This window comes from Enoplosus armatus, chromosome 17 (assembly GCF_043641665.1).
Source record: "Enoplosus armatus isolate fEnoArm2 chromosome 17, fEnoArm2.hap1, whole genome shotgun sequence".
Taxonomy (NCBI): Eukaryota; Metazoa; Chordata; class Actinopteri; order Centrarchiformes; family Enoplosidae; genus Enoplosus; species Enoplosus armatus.
Window position 1 is genome coordinate 3,635,900 of NC_092196.1, and position 7,743 is coordinate 3,643,642.

Genomic DNA, 7,743 nt, shown 5'->3' on the forward strand with positions numbered 1-7,743 from the left:
ATCTGATGTGGTCTACGTAATGTAACCCTACAGCTAGGTGAATATCAAAACAGGACAGACAAGACGCAACTTTTCCTCGAGCGTATGAGAAGCATAAATTCCCACAGTTCTTTCTGAATCACACTGATGAAGCTATGATACCGCATTGCCTTTAAAGGAGGAGAAAAAAAAAGAAGTGGACATCTAGTTAGATTTAGCCCCATTTTGAGGACACTAGTCACACCACAGGTAGAATGTCTCACTAGTGAAAACGTCCGCTGGAAGAGAGGGTATGAGTAGGTAGATGGAGACAAAAAGGATAGCTAGCAACAGGTATCCATTTGGTGGCAAAGGAAGGACAAAAGAAAAACTAGTAGCCAATAACTTAAGATAACTTAGAGATGACAATGGAAGTCAGTTCTGTTGGTCCATCGCAATACAACATTCATACGCCGTATGTACATTGAAAGAGTTACTGTTCGCTGTAGTTTTTCCTCCTGTAAAGAGGACATAATTCGCCGTCCGTACATTCTAGTGTTCAGCCGCAGCTAATATGAGGCTTCAGCAGTCTCAGTTAGCCTAACTAACAGTGGCTAAACAGCTCTCCCGGGCAGCAGTTTAGCTAGCAATAATAGCTTAGCAGCCATGACTAGGCACAGCAGGCCTGTCAAACTTTGGATTTCTCAACATGCTGAAGTGGTGTGAATGGGCTGTAGTAGAAGGGATACTCAGCTTTTTTTTTTTTTTGGCACAATACCATGTATATAGCAAGCACATATTACCCATTTAAAGGTTCTCATTTGAAACTGAGTCAGTCTGAGTCTTTCTACCAACTCATGAAGCTAACATGAGCCTGATTAGCTAGCTAGCTACAGCTGATGGTTGATTGACAGCCGCCAGGTAGAAATTAATCATCCCGCTTTTGTCGAGCTCTGTCTGAAGTCAAGGACCCATTGATTAAAAAAAAATTGGCTGAGAATCTCAAGTCGTAGTTCCCTCTTCGTGTTTTACCGGACGGCGTTTCCTTCTTTAGTCGAGGCGTAGGATATTTACTGGCAGTTGGATGTAGGCTTGTCGCTGGGGTACGACACCAGCAACATGGGAGTTACTGTAATTTACAGTTACAGTTATAGCGAAGACATCAATATCCAAGTCATAATTACAACTGGGAATTATTTTCCATTTTTACTGAAAGAAAAGTTTGGAGAGTTGGTGCTTACTACGGAAGTGCCTGGAAACCAAACATGGAAAGCTAAGTCATTCTAGGTAATGAATCCCAAAGTTAATGAATATAGTGATATATTGTCAATTCGCAGTATTTTCTGCAAGTCGTAAAACATCTCCATCATCTTTCCCATATGACAGGAAGGGGCGGAATGATGCGGCCTTCAGGCAATGTTGGCAAGGATGGGGATAATTAGGAAAACCTTCTGCTATTCCGACGGCAACGTTATTTCCACGTGGTTACCCCTACTGCTAGCCTTGTGGTGACACCATTTAAATAGGCTAATTTAGCTTCTTTTGCTGTGTTACATATTTCACTTGTTTGTTCACAAGTGAAACCAGATACAAAAACTGTGTATAGCTGCTTAATTAGAATTACAGCTCGAAGGCTGAAGTTTTCCAACTGTTGCATGTACTTATGGTCTGAACAATATACGACTTCCAGGACAAAGATACCCATTTCATTTGGCTAACTCAGACTGCTAATTTCTCATATTAGCTTCAGCTGATTTTTTAGGAAGGGATGACTTCACAGCCAATGTGGAAAGGAGGAATGATTACGGTGATGAATAACTCTTTCAATGTACATACGGACATGTGAATATTGTATGAAAGACTTGAAAAAAGCCCAAACCTATTCTTTAACCGAGAGGAGAATTAAATTTCTTTAAATTACAGTAATAGGAGATGGACCGTGATGGAAATGTGGACTTAAAATAAAGAGGCTGGTCAAACAGGAAAACCAAGTATTTAAGCTTTTTAGACCCACAATTAGGCAACCGAAACCCTTCCTATGTTCCTTTTTGTTTGACAATAGGTGCGGGAACAATGCAGGGTGACGCCAAAGCCCCACAAAAGCCTTGGCCCTTTCTGCCTCCCCAAAAGGAGAGATTGAGGGAGGACAGCGAGAGGCAGGTGAAGATGAACAAATAATGTACTTTTCACAAGAAGAAAAGCAAGAAAGAAAAAGGACTCGGGTGTGTCTATTGTCATAAAAAAAACTCTGCGCACATACTGCCTGGAGGGGGGGGGGTGGGGGGTAGGGGGGGGTGAAGCCACACATAAAGAATGAAATTGAGCTTGTTTTATTTTTTACTCTCCATACATTCTTTTTTCTACTCTGCTCTGGTCTTTCTGTGCTTAGATTTTTCAAACGTGTTTGCCACCAGCAAAGCAGAGGGCGGCGCTAACCATGTGAATGTCAAAAACGTCTTTTGAACTGATTGCAAGAGTGTAAACATATTTTTGTTCCATATATTTATTGAAAATGTATTTATTTGTCTATTTATTTATTTATTTATTTATTTGTCACGTATTTGTTGAAAGTGTGATTTCTTTTTTCGTGAATAGAGAGTGTCACTTTCAAGATGTCTGACACCGCAGAGCAAACCAGCTTTCCCTGAGAAAAACTGGAAAACAACACCTCTCCCTTCTTCTTTACCATTCTGGAAAATAATGCTGCAAAAATACCTTCTAGCTTTATGTTGTGTTTTTACCTGTTTAGATTTGATTTTGTTCATTTGTCACTGTATGTTGCCATATGTGTTCACATTTTACGACGCTAGACACAAATTACACACACACACACTCACACACAGTGAGAGATAAGCTTCACGTGGAGGACTTTTTGCGTCAGAACCAGCGGATATCTATCAGTGCTGAGTCATTCACTCCTTCAGGCATTTGTTCAGTTCATATGTGTGTGTTCCTTCATTCGGGTGTTATTCAGGTTATCAACACCTGAGGCAAAAAAGAGCAGAATGCAAAGCTGCTGCAATGTTACAGAATGAGTTCAGAGACGTGTGTGCATGTACGTACGAAACACACACACACACACACACGGCTCTATGGATGGCAGTGTTGGTTTATAGGTGCAGACTGAAATATCTCAGCAACCACTGGATGGATGGATTGCCATGACGTTCATGATCCCTAATGACTTTGGTTGATCTGGCGCCATCATCGGGTCAAAATTCGAATTTGTCTTTATGATGAAAAAGCTGCAAAAACTGACATTTCCATCAGCCTCGGCTGTGCTTTGTGCTTAGAGCTAACGCGCAAATGTTAGCATGCTAAAGAGGTGAACACGGCAAACATTATACCTGCCAAACATCAGCATGTTAGCATTGCCTTTGTGAGCATGTTAGCATTAAGCTCAAACCACTGCTAGCCTTACAGAGCAGCTAGCATGGCTGTAGACTTTTAGTCTCGTCCAGAATGCAAAATAATCCATGAACAGTGACTGCAAACACAGACATATATTCACTCCCTGTGAAACACTCCACCGAAACCATTACACATTCCCAATTGACTTTCTATAGTCTCTTCACACTCTCTGCCCACTTAACTGAAACTGCCGAGCTACAATGGAAAGACACAACGTTCATTTGCAGTTTTGTCGGCCACTTTTCTGTGCTTTCTTAGTCTTTCACAAATTCCTGGAAACCTGGAAAATGTGGTCAGCAGTTGTACCTCAACATCCTAGAATCTGTTTATTCAAGGGATGAACATCCAAATGCAAACTTTATTCGAACATCCTGTCTGACAAGTGCATCGTAGCCACAGGTGAGATTCTGGCATGGTTCCTGAATAACTTCGGAAAGCTTTGGGAAAACTATTTGCCAGCTCTTCTTGACAGTGCATAGTGGCCCAGCACCCTCTATGGGCATAATCAAGAGAGATTTCCAGTCTGCGCTGGTTTCACAGTAGATTTAAATGTGTTTTTTTTCTTTCCCCGCTCTCATGTAAACACAGGCTTTCTTTTCCCCGTCCTGGCGCTCAAAGTGGGCCCCTTTAAAGAGGAGAGAATCCGGCAGTGAGGTGCACACATCTGAAAGGTCAAAGGTCGGGGAGGTTTAAAGTTACACACTTGCATACACAAAAGAGAGTGTTGTGTCATAGACTTTTTGTTTTTGTTTTTGTTTTTTTTACACACAAGGTCAGAGTCAAGTTCACCTTACATCCACTTTTAGAGAGAAAGAAGCCAGTTAAAGGGTAGAAATAAAGGTGGGGAAAAAAATGGCTGCTCCAGATTTTGCTCCACTCTGAGCTCTGATCAGATTCCATTCAAAGACACAGCGGGACCCTCGGCACGTTTGCAGCTGAGACTCCTGCTCTCACAAAACTCTCCTATTGAAAGAACACCCCCCCCCCCCCCCCCCTTACCCCCCCCCCCCCCCCCCCCATTCCACCCATTCACTTTACATTTTCTACACCCCTCATTCCTCCTCTTTGTATCTCTTGAATCCCGCTCCACGCCCATCCTTGTTCCAACTGCACATATCTCACCCCCTTATATAATCATCCCTTCCCCTTGTATACATTTTATACACTGTATACTTCTACGCAGACGCTGTATACATTTGTATACACTGTATGCCTGTCTCTGTCTCCATTGTATGCCATCCATATCTATGTAGCATTTACTATCTTTTATCGACACTGTAGTCACCGTACAACTCTTCCTCTCATCATTATTGCTCATCCTTCTTCTGCAGTTAGAATTGTACGACTATAATCTCCTGTGTCCCGCCAATATTCCCCTCCACCCATGAACCCCCCCCCCCCTTCCCCATCTCGTCAACCACACAGTAAAAAAAAATTTTTTTTCACTCTGGAGGAATTCGTGCCGTCACAAAAAAAAAAGTCGAGAGAGGAGGAGATGTGTGGGGGAGGGTGGGTCGAGAAAACTGCTAACACAATTGATGATGATGATGATGATGACGACAACGACGAAGAGAAATGTCTGTAGTATAATTACAAAAAAGGAAAAGTGCACTATTATGACAATGATTATTATTGCCTGTGAGAAATACTGACCAATAAACAACAATGGAAATATATGCGGGGGTTTGTTTTCTGTTTCATGGCACACTCAGCAACATGATAGGTCTATATTCGTGAATGGTGGCAAAAGACTGGAAACAGGGAGACAGCTAGACAGAGCCAGGCTAGCTGTTTCCTGTCTTTGTGCTAAGCTAGGCTAACCGATGGGTGGCAGTATGCACTGTACAGACATGTAGAGTGGTATATATCTTGTCATCTAATGGCTCTGCAAGAAAGCAAAGAAAAGCATAGTTATATACAGTTGTGTTCAAAATAATAGCAGTCCCACATCACTAGCAAGATAAATCACTGTTTTTGTTAAAATTTCAACTTCTACACTGCAAGTAAGTTTCTAGAAGGTTTAGTAAAGGTATAGAAAACCAACAGACCCAACAGGCATGGCGTGCATGCTGCTGATTCTGTGAAACTGAATCATTAACTGAAAGGGGCGTGTTCAAAAAAATAGCAGTGCTGAGTTCAATAAGTGAGGTCATTGATAATGTGAAAAAAACAGGTGTTAAACAGGTGGCCCTCATTTAAGGATCAAGGCAACTGACGCTGCATATGCTGGCTGTGCATTTGTCCTTGAAAAACAGAGTAAAATGGGTCGTTCAAGACACTGTTCAGAAGAAGAGCGTTCTTTGATTAAGGAATTAATCAAAGAAGGGAAAACCTATAAAGAAGTGCAGAAAATGATAGGCTGTTCAGCTAAAATGATATCAAACACTTTAAAATGGCAGCCAAAACCAGAAAGGCGAGGAAGAAAAAGAAAAACGACTATTCAAATTGATCGGAGAATAATCAGAATGGCAAAGGCTCAGCCAATGATCAGCTCCAGGAGGATCAAAGAAGATCTAAGGTTGCCTGTGAGGACTGTAACAATCAGACGACATCTATGTGAAGCCAAGCTACCAGCAAGAAGCCCCCGTAAAGTCCCATTGTTAAAAAAAAGACATGTGCTGAAGCGGTTACAATTTGCCAAAGAACACATTGACTGGCCTAAAAAGAAATGGCGTAATATTTTGTGGACTGATGAGAGTAAGATTGTTCTTTTTGGGTCTAAGGGCCACAGACAGTTTGTCAGACGTCCTGCAAACACTGAATTCAAGCCACAGTACACAGTGAAGACGGTGAAGCATGGTGGTGCAAGCATCATGATATGGGGATGTTTCTCGTACTATGGTGTTGGTCCTATTTATCGCATACCAGGGATCATGGATCAGTCTGAGTACATCAGAATACTGGAAGAAGTCATGTTGCCGTATGCTGAAGAGGAAATGCCCTTGAAATGGGTGTTTCAACAAGACAATGACCCCAAACACACCAGCAAGCGAGCAAAATCATGGTTCCAGACAAACCGCATTCAAGTAATGGAGTGGCCAGCACAATCCCCGGACCTTAATCCCATAGCAAACTTGTGGGCTGACATGAAAAATGCTGTTCATGAGGCAAAACCAAGAAATTCAGAGGAATTGTGGAACGTAGTACAATTGTCCTGGGCTGCAATACCTGTTGACCGGTGCCAGAAGTTGGTCGACTCCATGCACCACAGATGTGAAGCAGTTATCAGAAACCGTGGTTATGCAACTAAATATTAGTTTATGATTCTCAGGAAAGTTGAATCTTCAAGCATTTCTTAGTTTATACAGTGCATTTGAGTTTGTAAAGACAGATGTCAACACTGCTATTTTTTTGAACATTATATTTCTTGACTTTCTGTAAAATATTATCAAATTCAATTACTTTTTCCAATTTTCTTGCTTTGAAATAGAAAGTGCTGTGTCCCCAATGCATTTGTGTTCATTAAAATACAATTTATTTAGAGGGATTTTGACGTTTACTCACCTTTTTAATCACACTGCTATTATTTTGGACACAACTGTATGTCATTAACAGTTAAAATAAATGATTGAAATGGCAAAAATTCTCTGAAAATTTGATAACCTTTTTGGTGTCTAGTCGAAACGTTTTTAAAGGGGAGTGGGTTGCTCTGTGGGAATTGGGACTCCTGATTGAACTCCACAACTCTATGACCCTAAATGCTGCCTTGTGTAACGAAGAGGCTTTTGGTGAATAAAATAGAGGCAGTTATCTGAGTCAGTTACAGCACGGCCCATCTACCCTGCATGTGCCCCTTTTTCAAAAAAATGTATCCTCCGTGTGTCAGAGGTGGGCGTGTCTCCATGCTGACGTAATGCGTAGCTTTCTCCATAGAGAGAGATGAAAAGCGAAGAGCTCTCACTCTGACACTAATAAAGTGTCCAGAAGTATTTATTTGTACACTTGAAGGCGTAGTTCACAATTGTCTTTTTGTCAGATAAATTGCAGTACAGGTGCATTTACCTCACAGTTCAGTAAAAGTCTTTTTTACGAAATGCTACAATTTCCTACGGCATTTAAAACAAAATGGTGGCATCTGTAGAAAGGTTGTGAAAGGCCTGCGTGCAGTTGACAGAACAAAACATAGTTGGTGATTACTATTACTACATCTACTACTACTACTAATATTATTTTCATACCATACTACAGGACCATTACTCTGCCCCACTGTACAATAATATTACATATTGACTTTCTATATTATGTCATTCTTATAGCCTACTATACTACTGTATATTTCTGTTGTATTGTCTTATCTCATATTTATCAATTTTTTTCACATCATGTCTGATTATATCACATCTCATTTGTTTCATTTGTTATGCATACACACTA